The sequence below is a fragment of the Aquarana catesbeiana genome, linkage group LG03 (assembly GCF_042186555.1).
Source record: "Aquarana catesbeiana isolate 2022-GZ linkage group LG03, ASM4218655v1, whole genome shotgun sequence".
Classification (NCBI taxonomy): domain Eukaryota; kingdom Metazoa; phylum Chordata; class Amphibia; order Anura; family Ranidae; genus Aquarana; species Aquarana catesbeiana.
Genome location: NC_133326.1, coordinates 558,102,501 through 558,119,531, shown reverse-complemented (window position 1 = coordinate 558,119,531; position 17,031 = coordinate 558,102,501). Strand labels below are relative to the sequence as shown.

The following is a 17,031-nucleotide window of genomic DNA, read 5'->3' as shown; positions in this document are numbered from 1 at the left end:
GGGCACCCATCGATGTGCCCCTAATTTGTTTGTAATATATCCCAAGAAATTGGAAATAATTGTTTTCTAACATAAATTGCAATAGTTCAATGATAAATTCATTTTGGCCTGCTAATGACGGAAATTTATTTTCCAAAAAGAATTGTGTCGCTGCTAGTCCCCATCTGTGCGGAATTGACGTGTATAACGACTCCACGTCAATTCCGACCAGTAACATACCTTTGGGTATCGATATGTCTTCCAGGTGCCCCAAAACATCCCGTGTGTCCTGAACATATGATGGTAGTTCATGTACAAGTTCTTTAATCAGTGCGTCCACGTACTTACCGACCCTCTCGAGGGGACCCTTTACAGCTGATACAATTGGTCTCCCCGGGGGGTCGGTAATGGACTTATGTAGTTTAGGAATTGTGTATAGGGTAGGGATGTTGAATTCACTGACTCTGAGGTATTCGAGTTCCCTTTTGGTAATTAGACCTGCTTCAAGGGCTAGTTCAAGTTTAAAGTTTAAGTCTGATATCATTTGGGGAAAGGGGTTCTGGTATAGACGTAGATATGTAGATCCATCACGGAGAAGGCGCATGGTTTGCTCCTCATATAGAGTATGTGACATAAGGACCGTGTTGCCTCCCTTATCGCTTGCTTTAATAACAATATCCTTTGCATTTTCTAATTCCCGTAGGGCCCTTCTCTCTTCCCGGCTAAGATTGTCATATCCTTTATATTCCCAATTGACCCCCATAAGGTCCCTTTTTACTTGTTCCAAAAAGAGCTGGATATGTCTATGTTTGGACAGGGGGGGCATTTTTTGGGATTTAATCGTCAGTTGGGATGGGCGGGGGCAGCTAGGCGACACTTGGGTGGCTTCCCCTTCTGAGTTCCACTGTTGATTTTCATCAAGGAGGGCTATTAGGGCTTCGAGAGAGTCGCGCTCTTGTTTATCTAGTTGGTCCGCGTCTATATCTTGGGTGTCCCTCTTTGCATGCCAGTACCTAAAAATTAATTTCCTCAAGAACAAATTGATATCTTTGAAGACCTCAAATTCGCTCATCGTTGTAGTGGGGGAGAATGTTAGGCCTTTTTGCAGCAGTGAAATGTGGTGGTGATTTAGGGGGAAATCTGATAGGTTAACAACCTTCAGATCAGATTGTATTTGTTCTGAGTGGTCACTAGATTGATTTACTTCGCTATTTAAAGCTTGCGTGGCCCTGACCTGAGTTCCCTTTGATTTTCCCTTCCTTCCTTTCCCTTTCCCCGGTTTCCTCTGTTGGTTTGAGCCTGGGTCTTGGTCATGGATGTGGTTGGTTGGGTGCCTGTCCTGGGGATGGTGTCCCCTTCCTGATCTAAAAAAGCCACGGTTTTCTCTGGTTGTTCAGGGTCACTGTCAGTAGATGTATATCTAGATCTAGATGTACCTGATCGATTTCTCCTGCCCTTGCTTTAAATAGCGAAGTAAATCAATCTAGTGACCACTCAGAACAAATACAATCTGATCTGAAGGTTGTTAACCTATCAGATTTCCCCCTAAATCACCACCACATTTCACTGCTGCAAAAAGGCCTAACATTCTCCCCCACTACAACGATGAGCGAATTTGAGGTCTTCAAAGATATCAATTTGTTCTTGAGGAAATTAATTTTTAGGCACTGGCATGCAAAGAGGGACACCCAAGATATAGACGCGGACCAACTAGATAAACAAGAGCGCGACTCTCTCGAAGCCCTAATAGCCCTCCTTGATGAAAATCAACAGTGGAACTCAGAAGGGGAAGCCACCCAAGTGTCGCCTAGCTGCCCCCGCCCATCCCAACTGACGATTAAATCCCAAAAAATGCCCCCCCTGTCCAAACATAGACATATCCAGCTCTTTTTGGAACAAGTAAAAAGGGACCTTATGGGGGTCAATTGGGAATATAAAGGATATGACAATCTTAGCCGGGAAGAGAGAAGGGCCCTACGGGAATTAGAAAATGCAAAGGATATTGTTATTAAAGCAAGCGATAAGGGAGGCAACACGGTCCTTATGTCACATACTCTATATGAGGAGCAAACCATGCGCCTTCTCCGTGATGGATCTACATATCTACGTCTATACCAGAACCCCTTTCCCCAAATGATATCAGACTTAAACTTTAAACTTGAACTAGCCCTTGAAGCAGGTCTAATTACCAAAAGGGAACTCGAATACCTCAGAGTCAGTGAATTCAACATCCCTACCCTATACACAATTCCTAAACTACATAAGTCCATTACCGACCCCCCGGGGAGACCAATTGTATCAGCTGTAAAGGGTCCCCTCGAGAGGGTCGGTAAGTACGTGGACGCACTGATTAAAGAACTTGTACATGAACTACCATCATATGTTCAGGACACACGGGATGTTTTGGGGCACCTGGAAGACATATCGATACCCAAAGGTATGTTACTGGTCGGAATTGACGTGGAGTCGTTATACACGTCAATTCCGCACAGATGGGGACTAGCAGCGACACAATTCTTTTTGGAAAATAAATTTCCGTCATTAGCAGGCCAAAATGAATTTATCATTGAACTATTGCAATTTATGTTAGAAAACAATTATTTCCAATTTCTTGGGATATATTACAAACAAATTAGGGGCACATCGATGGGTGCCCCATGGGCCCCATCATATGCATGCCTGCACCTTGGCTTTTGGGAGTCTGAGTGTGTGTACCCCTCGTTGATGTACCTCAGCCACTGTCGTTTGTGGCTGAGGTACATCGATGACGTGATCATGATTTGGGACGGCCTGCCATCTGAATTGACACAATTCATTAATGAACTTAATGACAACGACCGTAATATTAGGTTAACATATACGTATGACACCAATGAATTGTCATTTCTGGACCTTACGGTGTTTGTCAGGGATGATAAGTTACATACAAAAACCTTTCGAAAAGACACAGCGGCAAACACTTTACTGCTAGCGTCCAGCCACCATCCCGCATCTCTGAAACGGGGTATCCCCGTGGGACAGTTCCTCCGCGCAAGAAGGAACTGTTCAGAGGAGGGGGATTTCCACAGGGAAATGTATGACCTACATGGGAGGTTTCGTGATAGGGGTTACTCGCATACGGACATCAGACGTGCTAGAAAAAGAGCACTACAGACAAATAGATCGTCTTTGTTGGTGAACTCTACTAAAGAAAAAGCAAAAACCTCAAGCCACCCTCCCCTTAGAATCATTACCAAATTTGGTACCCAGTGGGACCAAATCAAAGAAATTCTGGGCCGACATTGGCACATTTTATCTGAGGCCCCCATTTTGGGAAAGCTTGTCAGCAAAAAACCTCTGCTCACTGCCCGTAGAGCTACAAATTTAAGGGATCGCCTGGTACACTCAGAGTACACCCGCCCTAAAAAACGCAGCTGGCTTACTGATCTTCCACCCCTTAGGGGTATGTACAGTTGCGGTAGATGCCATATATGTAGACACGTGGATAGGACGGATGTGTTCGCCAGTTCTGACAATAAAAGACAATTTAGAATCAATAATTTTATCAACTGTACAACCACACGGGTAGTCTATATGTTGACCTGCCCGTGTGGCCTTATCTATGTTGGCAAGACCAAAAGAGAGCTAAAAGTCAGAACTGGCGAACACATCCAAAGTATTATCAACAAGGATGATGACCGGCCACTATCATTGCACTTTCTTGATAAACATGAAGGTAAACCGGATGGCCTTAGGGTTAAGGGTATATACAAGCTTAATTTGCCCCATAGACGTGGAGATTTTGATAAGATCTTATGTCAGAAGGAGAAGATGTGGATCTTCTATTTAAACAGCATGCAGCCTTTTGGATTGAACAATGAATTTAATTTATCCCCATTTTTGGAACAATGACTTAAATATTCACAATCTAAATGTTCCCATCCGAAAATTGATTGGTTCTAACTGAGGATCCACATCTTCTCCTGCCCATAACGGGCAGCTTTTAAAGAAAATTGACTGTGTGTAGTGTTGCTCACGACCATGTCTCTGCTCTCTACACGAATATCAGCGAGTGACATGTGAGACGTAACCTATGCGAGACAGTGGCCCATGACCTCATTCCATCCCAGCTTGCCTCGATCATTTGGCTACCAACCAACTGATTGAATTGAAGCCGCACTGCCCCCAGATTATGAAATTTTCATATTTTAAATTATAATCTGTACAACAGATTATTCTGTTGTTCCATGTGCGGGTAATACCAGTGCAATGCCTATATGTAACTACATATCCGGACTATCCGGAATCACTTTGTACTAATTTGTCCTATGCGACTTCACAGGCAATCTCACTGGTAACAATGTTTTTATCCCGTGTGTGGATGACAATACATGGGACGTGAGCTGCCATTTAATCTGGCCAAAGCGATGGTTCGTTGCATATATTCATACTCATTATTTTTATTCCGTGTGTGTATGCCATGCAATTTTTGATCAACTATTGGGACATCTCTGTTTATTGTCAGGATGATGATATGTGTTGCAATTTAATTCGGAACAATAGACTGTTCCCTCTTGCTCCCATATATCACTATTTTGACTATCTTATTATTATTATTATTATTTAGTATATGGTTATATATGCACGGTTTGTTTTTGGAAATGCAGCATTCCTCAATTGGCTTTTATGTATTGATAGCAGTTGCTTGACAAGCCTTTTTCCGTTATTTCATGATGGTAAGAGATGCAATATTCAAATCTGACCACATACACAAGTCAATCAGATTGAATCTCTATGTATCCATTACCCTCAATGGTTTTGTCTAAATAGATGTATGTATGGGTGTGATTGGCACATTCTTGGTGATTGCAATTATGGTCAAGCTATGGTATTCAGGTGTTAATTAAGAAGACAGGAAATTGAACACTAGCCCTCTGGCTATTTAAACATCCAGCTACTGATACCACATTAGCTCTGAGGAAGCTTGGCAACAAGCGAAAGCGCTCAGCATTTGACCCATGTGCAGGTGGCACACAGACTCTCACACTCTAACTACAATATCCTTCCAAATTGGATGTGAACATCTCTAACGATCCTGATTGGATCAATCAAGATTTGGGATATCAGGTGAAACCTCTGCGGTGAACACGGACGCCGAGCGTCTCTCCGGATTGCTTATACCATTGGATATGAGACACTAACAATCTTGACCCTTGTGACTCACCTTACCTTCTGCCGGAGGATACCCGGAAGTAACCCGCTCATGCCCACAACAAGCTAATACCGCATGAACGTGTTTTCAAACCCACACGAACGCGGCCATCAACAACTCCTTTGGGCTCTACTCCTTCTTCATTGAAGACGTCAGACGGTGAGCTAAAATGTACCCTCACATTCATGAGGCATTTTGTTTATGGCCATTTTCCGTCCATCCTTAAAAGCCCTCTATGTGAGGTTGCTTGAGTTGCAATTGTTCACCACACAATCAGGACACCGTTTCCTTCCTTGGCTCTGGTTGATTGACACATACATATGTCTAACCAGCCATTGGTTCACATCCGAGGGGACTTTTGTTGTGTATTAGCACTTGCACTTTACCTACAAGGACCTAGTCTACCCACTTATGTAGCCAATCCAGCTCTGGAATTCCAGTGAAATAGTATAGACCCGGGTCTCTAGTGACTTTAATTGATGAGTGTGAGTGCATGAATGCATGAGATATATGTGTAATGTCTGTGGTGGCCACCAGCACACAATAGGACTTTTATCTGCCCTATTTTTAAATACACATGGTTGTTGGATTATGTTTCTACATATTGTGACACAATAAAGTTTTTGTAGGTTCAACTGTTTGTTCTTGAGCGGACCATCTTTTTTTTTTTGGGGGGGATCTCCTCTTGACCCCTTCCTTCCCTTTCTTATATATGCTTTATGGTCCATTGAACAACCGTTTGACAGCTAGTCAGCTACATACCACTGAGTTATATGATTAATGATACGGGTGACATGAGAGACATATTAATTTGATTAATTACCACAGTGGGAGGGAATTCCCCTTCCCCCGTTTGTCACCCCAGAACCTACTATTGGACGACTTTAAGGTGTCCTTCCCCCCTTTTCTTTTCTTAGTAAAAGATATTTAAAAAAGAATTTATTGTCAAGATCATATTTATGTCTGAGTGTGTCCAAGGGTAGTAAGTTATTATCCGCAACTATAGGGGAGAGATGAGTAATTCCAAATCGACCCTAGCATGGCGAGTCTGGGTGACCAAAGAGCTCTGGGAGATTAGGATTCTGCCACAAGGGGGTCTGTGGCGAGATACCCGAAGAGGACGGTGTCAGAATTTTCCCCCCTTCTCCCTCCAAGCCATAAAACTGACATCAACAGGAGAGAATCTGGAGCCCCCAGATCTCCTTGACCTATGTAGCTCGTCCCCTGAGAAAGTTAGAAGGTCCAAAGAGGGTCGTCAAGAGCACTGTGGAGGGAGTCTGGGGGCCAGAGTGTAACCAAGCATGGACGTAGGCCAGTTGGGAAGCAATAAAGTAATTTCTTAAGTTTGGCCAGGCCAGGCCTCCTGCGGCCTTAGCCGCCTGTAGTGAGGATCTGGCTATACAAGGCTGGCGACCATTTTTGCAAAAGTTTTTTTAGGGAGAAAAAGTGGGGCAGCTCGAAAACAATATAGAAATTTTGGTAAGAAAATCATCTTAAATATCTTTATGCAGCCAATTAATTAGATTGAGGGGCAGTGACGTCCAGGTATGAAACCTTTCTATCATCTGTTTGACTATAGAAGTGATGTTGAGTTCTTCGTTTTTAGATGCCTAGGTATTTAAAAGGATAATGTTAATTGGACATGTGACCTCTGTAGATATTTAATAGGAAAAGGGGGGCCTATGGGAAATGCCTGAGATGTTTCCCATCCCACCTGAACCCCTGAAAACTGCACCAAACTCCTCCACTACATGCAGCAGTTTAGTAAATGAGCTCTCTCTACCGTCCAAGTATACAAGGGCATCGTCCGTGTAGAGAGATCTTTTCTATTGGGCCAGATCGGATGCCCCCCATCTCTGATGTCTACCGCACCGCCAGAGCCAAGGGCTCAATGGCAAGTGCGAACAGAAGTGGAGTAAGAGGGCACCCCCTGCCTGGTACCCCTCTGTAAGGAAAATGACCCAGAAATATCTTTGTTGGTGCTGACTCTGGCCCTCGGGGCTGCTTATAATAGCCAAACCCACTGGACAAAGTGCGAACCAAAACCCATCCGTGCCATAGCTTCCCATAGGAAGGACCAACTCAGTGTCAAAGGCTTTTAACACGTCTAGGATAGAACCAATTCACCACATTTCGCATCTGATGCACCATGGATATGCAAGAATAGCCTACGAATGTTATCAAAAGGTGCTCCTCCCAGGCATAAAACCGGATTGGTCTGGCGGTATGAGAGATAGAATAACCGCCTGAAGTTTAAGAGCGAGAATCTTTGCAGCATTGTTTAGTAGAGATATGAGACGATAGGACCCACATTGCAGCCTATCCATACCAGGTTTGGGTATGACAATAATGAGTGCTTCATTCATAGAGTCAGGAAGTTTCCCCTGCTTAAGAGAGTCCTGGAATGTCTCAAGGAGCCTGGGAGCCAGGTCCTCTATGTGTGCCTGATAACATTCTGAGGGGAGGCCATCTAGGCCCAGAGTTTAACTGGTTGGTAATAGGCGTATGGCCGTAGTTACTTCCTCTAGCGTGATAGGTTTATCTGAGAGGAGTTGCTGGGGGGTAAGAAGTGCTGGAAAGTCAAGCAATTCAAAGAATCCCATAAAGGCTTGCTCTGAAGGTACAGTTGTAACTTCATAGAGCTTGCTATATAATTCTGCAAAGGTTTGGTTGATAGTCAATGCGTTAGAGGTAGTTGACCCATCTGGAAGTTGAATTTTAGCAATCGAACTATCCTGAAAGTCCGTGTGGGGGCGAGATACGCAAGAAGCCTACCGTTTTCCCCCCATGCTCATGTATACAAGCAGAAGGGTACAATTGTTGCTTCCTGGTCAAATCCACCATATGAAGCTGCAGCGCCCGATGAGCGCTGTCAGCATACCACGAGTCCCGGAGGAAAGGCTACCCGTATGACGGGAGCGTGCCTCATCTAGTACTTTTTGGAGAGCCTCTTGCGTGGCCCGCCCAAAAGATCTGTAACGTTTAATACGTGAGATATAGGAACCTCTGACCAACGCCTTAAAGGCATCCCAGACAGGGCCCCTGGCTGCAGAGTCAGAGTTGGAGGACCAGTAATTGGCCATGTCAGTCAGAATGGACTCTAGTCTCCAAGCTCGAAACGAGGGTCTGTGGCCCAAAAGTCAAACCCAGCTGTATTATGGAATGATCAGACACCGTCTGGGACAGATATGCTATGGACTGAACACAGGGTAGAAGGTCATCCACGGCCAGTGCATAGTCTATTCTGGAGAGGGCAGCATAAGACCTGAACTGGCAGGAGAACACTGTCTCTGGGATATTTCCAGCGCCATAGATCTACGTATCCATTAGGTATTGCACCACACACTAAAAAAAATTTAGATTCAGGTTGTAGAGGTTTCAACCTATCTAGTTCAGGCTGCAACAGAGTTAAAATCGCCAAGAGCGAGCAAGGGACAGCTAGGCAATGAGGCAAAATGCACATTAAGTTCAGAGAACACTGCAGCCGTGACCAGAGGAGAATTCCATACATAGTCACATGTAAAATAATATACTGCCCCTTAGGGTCCAGAATAACTTGATGACATGAGAATGCTAACCATTTACGAATTAGGAGCGCAACCCCATGGGCGAAGTTAGAATAGGTAGAGTGGTAGTTATGAGCCACCCAATGTTTGAGGGCCAATATCTTAGAACCTATGGGATGAGTTTCCTGGAGACACAGGACATGCGGTTTATGTTGCTTCAGGGCCTCGAAGATAGATGCTCTTTTAAAAATTTAGAGTTCAGTCAGCGGACATTCCACGCACAAATATTTACCATGGACATAGGGTAGACATTAAAACCTGTAGAGCAGGAGGGAACGGGGGGGGGGGGGGGGGGAGGGGTCTCACATAGGGCTCCCCATCTCCGGTCACAGCTACAGAAGGTCGTGGGGGTTCACAGTGGTGTACAATCATACATACAGCATGCATACAACAGCAAAACTATGTACAATTGCATAATCATTACCGAGCTCAAAAAAAAAAAAAAAAAAGGAAAGGGGAGTGGGCTTGTACCCCGAACTTATATTATGCGTGGGGCACATGGCCAGCAACAGAAAGCAAAAAGTTTCAGAAAAATAAAATAGTCAGTGTTCAACAAAAAAAAAAAAATGGGGGGGGAGGGGGTGGGGGTTTGAGTAACTCACCTCACCAGGCAGCTCAGGCCAGCTCAGTAACTGAGAGACAGATCTCCTGCGGGAGGATAAGTGTATGGTCAACCAAACATTCGCTTAACAGAGCTTCGGTAGTGGATAACAAAAAGGATAAGGGAGAGAAAGAGAATTTAGCTTTCCCAGTTTAGTGTGCGGACCTCCATCAGGCAGGTGGTTTAGGGGGTGGGGTAGTGATTCCCACCAAGATAGGGCATCTTGCAGGGATTGAAGAATTGAACCCTCCCTTTGTGAGTAACCCAGACAGTAGCAGGGAACAGCATGGAGCATTGGATATCCTGCTCCCGGAGTTTCTGCTGGACACGCCGATAACTGGCTCTTCGGTTGTGGACTGTCGCAGAGTAGTCAGGAAACAGGGACACCACAGCGTTGTTGATCCGGAGACTTCCCTGCTTCCTGGCTGCCCCCAAAATGGAATCACAATCTCTGTAATTAAGAAGGCGAATCACCATCGTATGTGGAGGGTGTCCGTCAAGAAGGGGATGCCCAGGGACTCGGTGGGCCCTCTCAATCACGAAGCAGGGGAATAGTTGATTGTGGCCAAATTCTTGTTCAAGCCAGCTTTCTAGGAAGGCTACAGGGTCAGATCCCTCCACCCGCTCCGGGAGACCAACAAGACGCAGTTTATTCCTGCGGAGACGGTTCTCGAGGCCGTCCACCTTGTCTTCTAGGGTTGTAATCTTCCCCCCATTAGGTGTTAAGTTTGGGCAGGATGGGGTTAATGGTGTTGCTCAGTCTCAGTAACACGGCCACATATTTTTTGCATGTCCTGCAGCATGATCGTTAAGTCGATCTTTAGGCCATCCACCTACCCCATAAGGTCTGTGTGTTTTACCTTAACGATAGCGAGGACCTCCGACAGTGTCAGCCCCTTGCCGTCATCCGTGACATCCTCACCCGGGGTCACTTGCAGGGACACGGCCGGTGAGTCCATGATCTCGGGAGAAGGTGGCAGGAAGGCATCCTGGCTGCCTCCAAAAAGAGATCAGGAGTGGAGGCTGGTAATGTGCTAGGCCCATGGACGGTGTTGCAGCGGCCATCTTGGCAGGAGCGGGTGGTGATGCTAATCGTGGCCAGAGGTTGCTTCTTCCCCCGCCGCTTTCCCATCCACCAAAATGCCTCCCTAGGATGCAGAAAATGTTTCTGCCCGGGTAGACGTGAATTAGATTTCGATTTTCGTCTATGGTCAATCTGGATGGTGCAGGATGGTAGAAGCAGATACCGGAGCTGCACAGGAACACGTCTGATCACTTCCCGCGCTATGCCACGCCCCCCTGACTCAATCCTTAATGGGTCAGTCTACTTTAAGTAAATGTAAACCCTAGCAAAATCTGGCCATAACATGGATCTTTTTTTGGATCAGCCAGCAAGCTGAAAAAAAAACTGACCCGATACCCCCAACCACACATTCAAGGTGGATGGAGGAGTCTCCATGCTGTGCTATTGTACCCTGCAGCAAGACTCCTCCTCTGTCACAATACACTGACAATCCCATTAGGGAAGAGACCAACTCCTCAAAACGGAGAAGAGCCATAAGTGGGTTTAAATTTGGCTGCTTCCTGCTGAACGAACCAGCCAGCTTAAAGTGGAGTTCACCCGTGTTTGTGTTTATTTAAAGTCAGCAGCTAAAAAAAGTGTAGCTGCTGACTTTTAATAAACACACACTCACCTGTCCCATGATCCAATGATGTGGCCGCCCAAACCCTTCGTTCTCTCTCCTCTTTCCGGCATTACAAGTGTGGGCAGCCGGCTGTGACAGCTTGCCGTTTCACAGCCAGGTGGGCACTGTGCCTCCTCAATAGTCGGGCAATCTTCTGGGACCTGGGACCTTCTGGGACCTGACATGTCCCAGAAGATTGCAGGGAGGGAAGGGGGAGAAGAGAACTTCCACTCGAATCACTTAGATGGCCTGAGTGGAAAGCTGGGTACCTGTCAAAACTAGGTACCCACTACTCTCCCCTCCAAAAAAAAAAAAAAAAAATGAAATGCCAAATGTGGCATTGGGGGGGGGGGGGGGGTGCTTAAAGTGGAATCTCCCCTTTTGGGTGGAGCTCCGCTTAAAGAGGTTTACATTTAGTTTGGTAAAGCCCTGCGTATGCAATGCAATGTCACCTTATAACATGGAGTATTATAACAATCATCGTTTAAGAGATATTCTATTGAGTAGCAGCTGGTGACATTGACCTGTGCTGTTCCTTCAGAGCTGTGTGCTATGACTAAAACTCCTGCGCGCCTGACGTCATCGTGGCTCGGCCATTCAAGCGGCCGTTGCCCGTGAACCTGGAAGGAAGTCCGGGTGAAGATGGAAGCCTCTGTAGTGGTGACAGCGTGCCACAATGTACTAGTATGCGATGTATACTATCAAATTATGCCTTTACCTTGCAGGGGGAGATTCCCCCCTCAAGTTCACTAGCACTTTAAGGCAAACCATTCAAATGAATGGGCTGGCAATGCACCAAAACTTCAGAAAAACAAACATGCACCATTTTTGGCTATGCAGCACAGCACAACCTACCGCCGAGAAATAGTGCGTTTCGCACCTCAACAGCTCAAAACTGTTGGATGCCAGGAATAGCCATGGAATCTGTATTTTAAGATGGGAGAGACAGAACATATTTTGAAAATCTATCTATAAAAAGGATGAACCTTCCTATATGCTGCACACTGTGCCCACATCCCCAACATGCATCACAATTCCATATCTACAAACAAACGAGGACTTCCATGGCGCCATTTGTCTGCATCAAAAACAGGCACATTTTGCTCGTATACATCTGCTTACAATCTGACAAATTTAAATTTTGCTCTAGAAGGATTAATACCTCTTTTATTATCACCTTTAAAACAAATACAAGCATTCTAACTTTTAATTTTGCTGCTGATTATAAAATAACTCTCTCTGCTTTTAGAACAAAGGAGTGTTTGTACTTTTTGATACAGATAAACAAAATAAAAAAAAGTCCCGGTTAGTTTGTACATAACGCATAATGCACGTCAACCCAATAACTGATATCTCATAAGCTTTAAAATGGTAAATCTGAAGCTTAATCTGCATATGTTTTGTTTTGTTTCCCTGACCCCCTCGCCCCCCCACACACACATATCACTGGGTCTCTGTACTTCTCTATGTATGCAGGCAAATCACTGCTGGTGGGAGGGGCTACCAGGGTGCTGTGCAGTGCTTCCTGGGAAAAAAAAAAAAAAAAAAAAAAAAGCATCCTGCCTCAGTGCTCCTGGCTAGATCGTGGGAGGTGTTATGCAAATATAAAAATGCCATGGATTAAAATAATCCTGGGTGATCCTAACATTAAGGTCCTTGGTTCAAGCATCAGTTAAAGGTTGGGAATGCTGCGTCCCTGCCTAAGGCCCCTTTCACACGATCGGACCGTTCAGGTCCGCCTGTCAGTTTTGACGGCGGACCTGAACGGGCGATCCATGTTAGCCTATGGAGCGTCGGATGTCAGCGGAGACATGTCCGCTGACATCCGACCCCGTCCGATCCGCTAAAAGCAGACGTATGGCTCTACGTCCAGATCCGTCGCTGGCGGATCGGATCGGGTGAGATCTGACGAAAACGGACACGCTGTCCGTTTTCGTCCGATCCCTCCATAGGCGGCAGCGGCGCCTGACAAGCCCCTCCCCGCTCAGTGAGCAGAGAGAGACCTGTCATCCGCCGGCTCAGCGGAGATCAACGGACTGATCTCCCGCTGAGCCGGCGGACCGAGGCGGGCTCCGTAGAAACGGAGCCCGCCTCGTGTGAAAGGGGCCTAAAACTTGTGTTCCTGCACTGTCATTCTCTCACACATTCTCCCAATGTAGACTACAAGTGGCCATGATGCTCGTTACACAAGAACTGTCCACTGTGGCCACCAAATGCCAGGCAGCCATCACTGGAGTAGATAGAGACAGGAAGCATTTACACAGAGGTGGCAGGAGAACAGTAGCACTGAAATACAACAAAAGGATGAAATACAGAAAATGTTTTATTATAAACAGTTATTTGAGATTATGGTTTTAGAAATGCAGTGCTTTAGCAATCTGTCAGTTAGGGTTTACATCCACTTTAACAAGTGTTGAGAAGAATTCTTTAGTAAGCAACAGGCCGTGTATACAGCTATACATGGCATGCCCTTTGGAACCATCTACTGTATAGATGAAGCAATGCATGCAGCAAATATGCTGTAATGTAAACCATACAACACAAAAAACAGGAAATGATTTGTGGTATAACATGCCACAACACCACAAGAACCTACATGAAAGTAAAGACCTTTGTCTGACCACCTGTTAATTTAAAAAGTGATTATGAATAAAATCTGACACTTCAACACTTTTTATATTTTTCCCCTCTACTGCCTTTCCATCAAGTTCTGAACAGCACAAATATCACATGAATCTTTACAGTTACTGCATGGGTGCTATCAGCCATTATCATATGGGGACATATATCTTGTAAGGATGTTGAGTACTAAGCTTGTCTTTTAAGCCGATTGCTCAAATCTCGGTTGGTTCAGCAGGGAACGGCCAAGACTTGATCCATCTATGGACATGCTGATTGTACCGAAGTCGATCCAACCAGCACTGATCATTGTGTTCTGTTGGCAGGAAAGGCTCCCCGCCGGCAGACCACAATAGTAATGTGGGAGGGATATCCCCATCAACAATGACTGTGTTGATGGGGGAATCAAGCGATTTTCTTTCCTTCCACTTATGGTGGAAGAAAAGAAAATTGTATAATTTATGGCCTGCCTTACCTGCTTCCCCTCTGCATAAAAAGGCCATAAGAACATTACTTATGTTTCTATAGCGATTTCAATAGCTTCTCTAATCAAAACAATTACGGGATTATTTATCATTAACCCCAAGAGGGGAATTGTGTACACAAGGTATAATCAACAATTAAAAAGAACACACAATGTATGGAGCCTATAACTGTGTGATGATAAATATGCTGTACAATCAAGTGGTAAAGTTCCTGCAAGACCAATGTTATTAGGGCTGAAACAACTAATCGATTATGAAATTAATCGATTACTATTTTCATAATCGATGAATCGGCCAGTAACATAATGGGGTTAAAAGAAAACCTAAAATGAGCCCTTTATAGTACAAAAAGAGCAAATAATCGCTACTGCAAATACTACTTTCACAGTTCTACACTAAAAAAATTAACCCCTTACAGTGGTTAATATCTGCTTTTTTTGTAATATAAAAGGGCTAAGTTTAGTTTTTTTCACCCTATTATGTTAATAAACATCTTAGACCTGGTTCACATCTGTGTTTTTTGGTGCTTTTTGCAGAAACGCACTACAGTTCATTCACATGGTTTCCTATGGGACACGTTCACGCAAAACTGAGCTTTTTTGGTTCAATATACTTCAATAGAGAAGCTGCAGAAAAGCATGTCATTTTTGCAGCAATTTGTGTTTTTCAATCTGCCCAACAACAAATTGGCCAAAAAAAAAAAAATACAAAAAACGCAAATCGCAGCAAAATCACTTGCACAAAAAACAAAACGCACAGCAAAAAGGACTGCAGAAACAGATGAAAAGCAAACTGAACAGGTGTGTACTGAGCCTTATGCTGGCCAGATGGATCCATTTTCAGACGAGAACATTCAGACGAAAAATCTTTGTACATTCACTAAATGAAAGAACGAACGTTCTTAAAGTGACATTTTTTTGAAGGAAGACATTGTTTTTGTTTTTAATAAAAAAAATTTGATCACTGAGTGATGATATTTACCAGATTCACCCTTTAAAAGTATACACAGTATATCTCTCCTCTAATAGTATATCTCTTCTGTCTGTTATTCTCAGTGTGGATTAGATATTTTGCTCCCTAACCATATAGTTGGTTGTTTATATTTACCACAGCATAGAGATATTTAAGAATAAATTGCCTTTTTTTAAAACTTACACATTAACTAAATTATACACCACACTTTTTTTTTAAGGTTATTAACCGAATAATTGATTAATCAAAACAATAAATCGGCCAACTAATCGATTATGAAAATAATCATTAGTTGCAGCCCTAAATGTTATCCACCCCAAAGTAATACATCATCAGCAACAGATGGGAAAATCTACCATTCTGTTTTCAGAGATAATAATAGTGTTATTATAATGTATAATATGCAGATGATCTCTGAGTATATACACAGAATGCACTGGTGGTATCCAACATATATTATCTGATATAGAAGAGCAGTAATGAAAAATATACAAGTTGGGACATATTAATTATCAATACAATAATGCAGAACATGTATGGACTGGTGTCTTATTCAACCTTGCTAACTATGTATATATGATATATAACACTATGGATGGGAATAATGATATCAATCAGCAGAGGGATTATGGATAAAACAAAGGATTCTTTACGATAAAGAAGATGATTAAATATTGAAGCGTTAATATGTATGTAGAGGGATGACAGTATATAGGATTACAGAAGGAAGACGAGATACTACAGAGTATATACATGATATGTACTATTACTGAAGGGAAGAGGGGAGAGATTGTAGATATAAATATTAAAGGGACAGGAAATATAATACTGTAAATCGGAATATAAACAATGTAGAATAGTCATGCAATAAAATGCAAATCAACTGTATAACATTACCAAAAGGGAAGAGATGGTATATAGGAGTGAATGGATGCAACAGTATAATAACATAACACTACATATAGCAAAATAAAACATTACTGATGGGATATACAATTAGTGAAGGAGTAAGGGAGTACAAAAAAAAAAAAAAAAAAAAAAAAAGGAGGCGGCATAATAGAAGCGACAGGGAGATCATATACAACACAGAGAGAGAGAGCTAGAGAGAGGGGATTGGGGGAGGGGGTGTTATATATTGTGTGTGTATAGTGCATTATAATATAGGATACCACAGAATCAAACTAAGGACCTGTACAGATGAAACCATTCCATGGTTCTAGCACCCCAAAACGTTGTCAGCTTTTCAAATACAATGTAGCATTTGTCAACAAAAAGACCACTTTTGCTACTTTGTATTTGGAATACTTAGGGCTTGTTCCCCCATTTCAGTGTTCTAGGTGTGTTTTTGCATAGGCGTATACACACGTCTTTGAAGTTTTTTTTAATGTGTTTTCAATAAGTATCAGTATTTTTTTTTTTACTTTATCTGATGCTTCAAAATACTTTATTTTCATTCAGAATACGTGTTTTGGTGTGTCGGATGCTCTTTGAGGTGTTCCAGGTAAAAAAAATATGCAGCATGTTGTACTTTTTTTGGAAAGGACTGGAACTGAATGCACAGGCGTGAACTGGGACCATTGAAATACACGGCAATTCCTGTACTAGCACACCTCACAAATGTGCTTCTGGAGAAATGGTCAAACCTTGTGGACAGCCTTCCCAGAAAAAGTTGAAGCTGTTATAGCTGTAATGGGTGGGCCACCTCAATATTGAACCCTATGGACTGAGACTGGGATCCCATTAAAGTTCATGTGTCCCAATACTTTTGGTAATATAGTGTGTGTGTATATACACACACACGTTATATTGGGATATATCCCTCAGTGGGGGAGGGGTAGGAAGACAATAGAAGCAACGGGATAATATACAGACCAGATACATTACACGGAGAGGAGAAGAAGGGACACACACAATACAGGTCTTTGGTGTTTCT

At 43.5% G+C, this 17,031-nt stretch overlaps 1 protein-coding gene across 1 annotated transcript in view; it reads right to left on the bottom strand.

Annotated features, from left to right (window-relative positions):
- Positions 1–17,031, bottom strand: part of TM7SF3 (transmembrane 7 superfamily member 3) — a 59,129-nt gene that overhangs the window by 41,805 nt on the left and 293 nt on the right. The gene's annotated exons all lie outside the window — the stretch shown is intronic.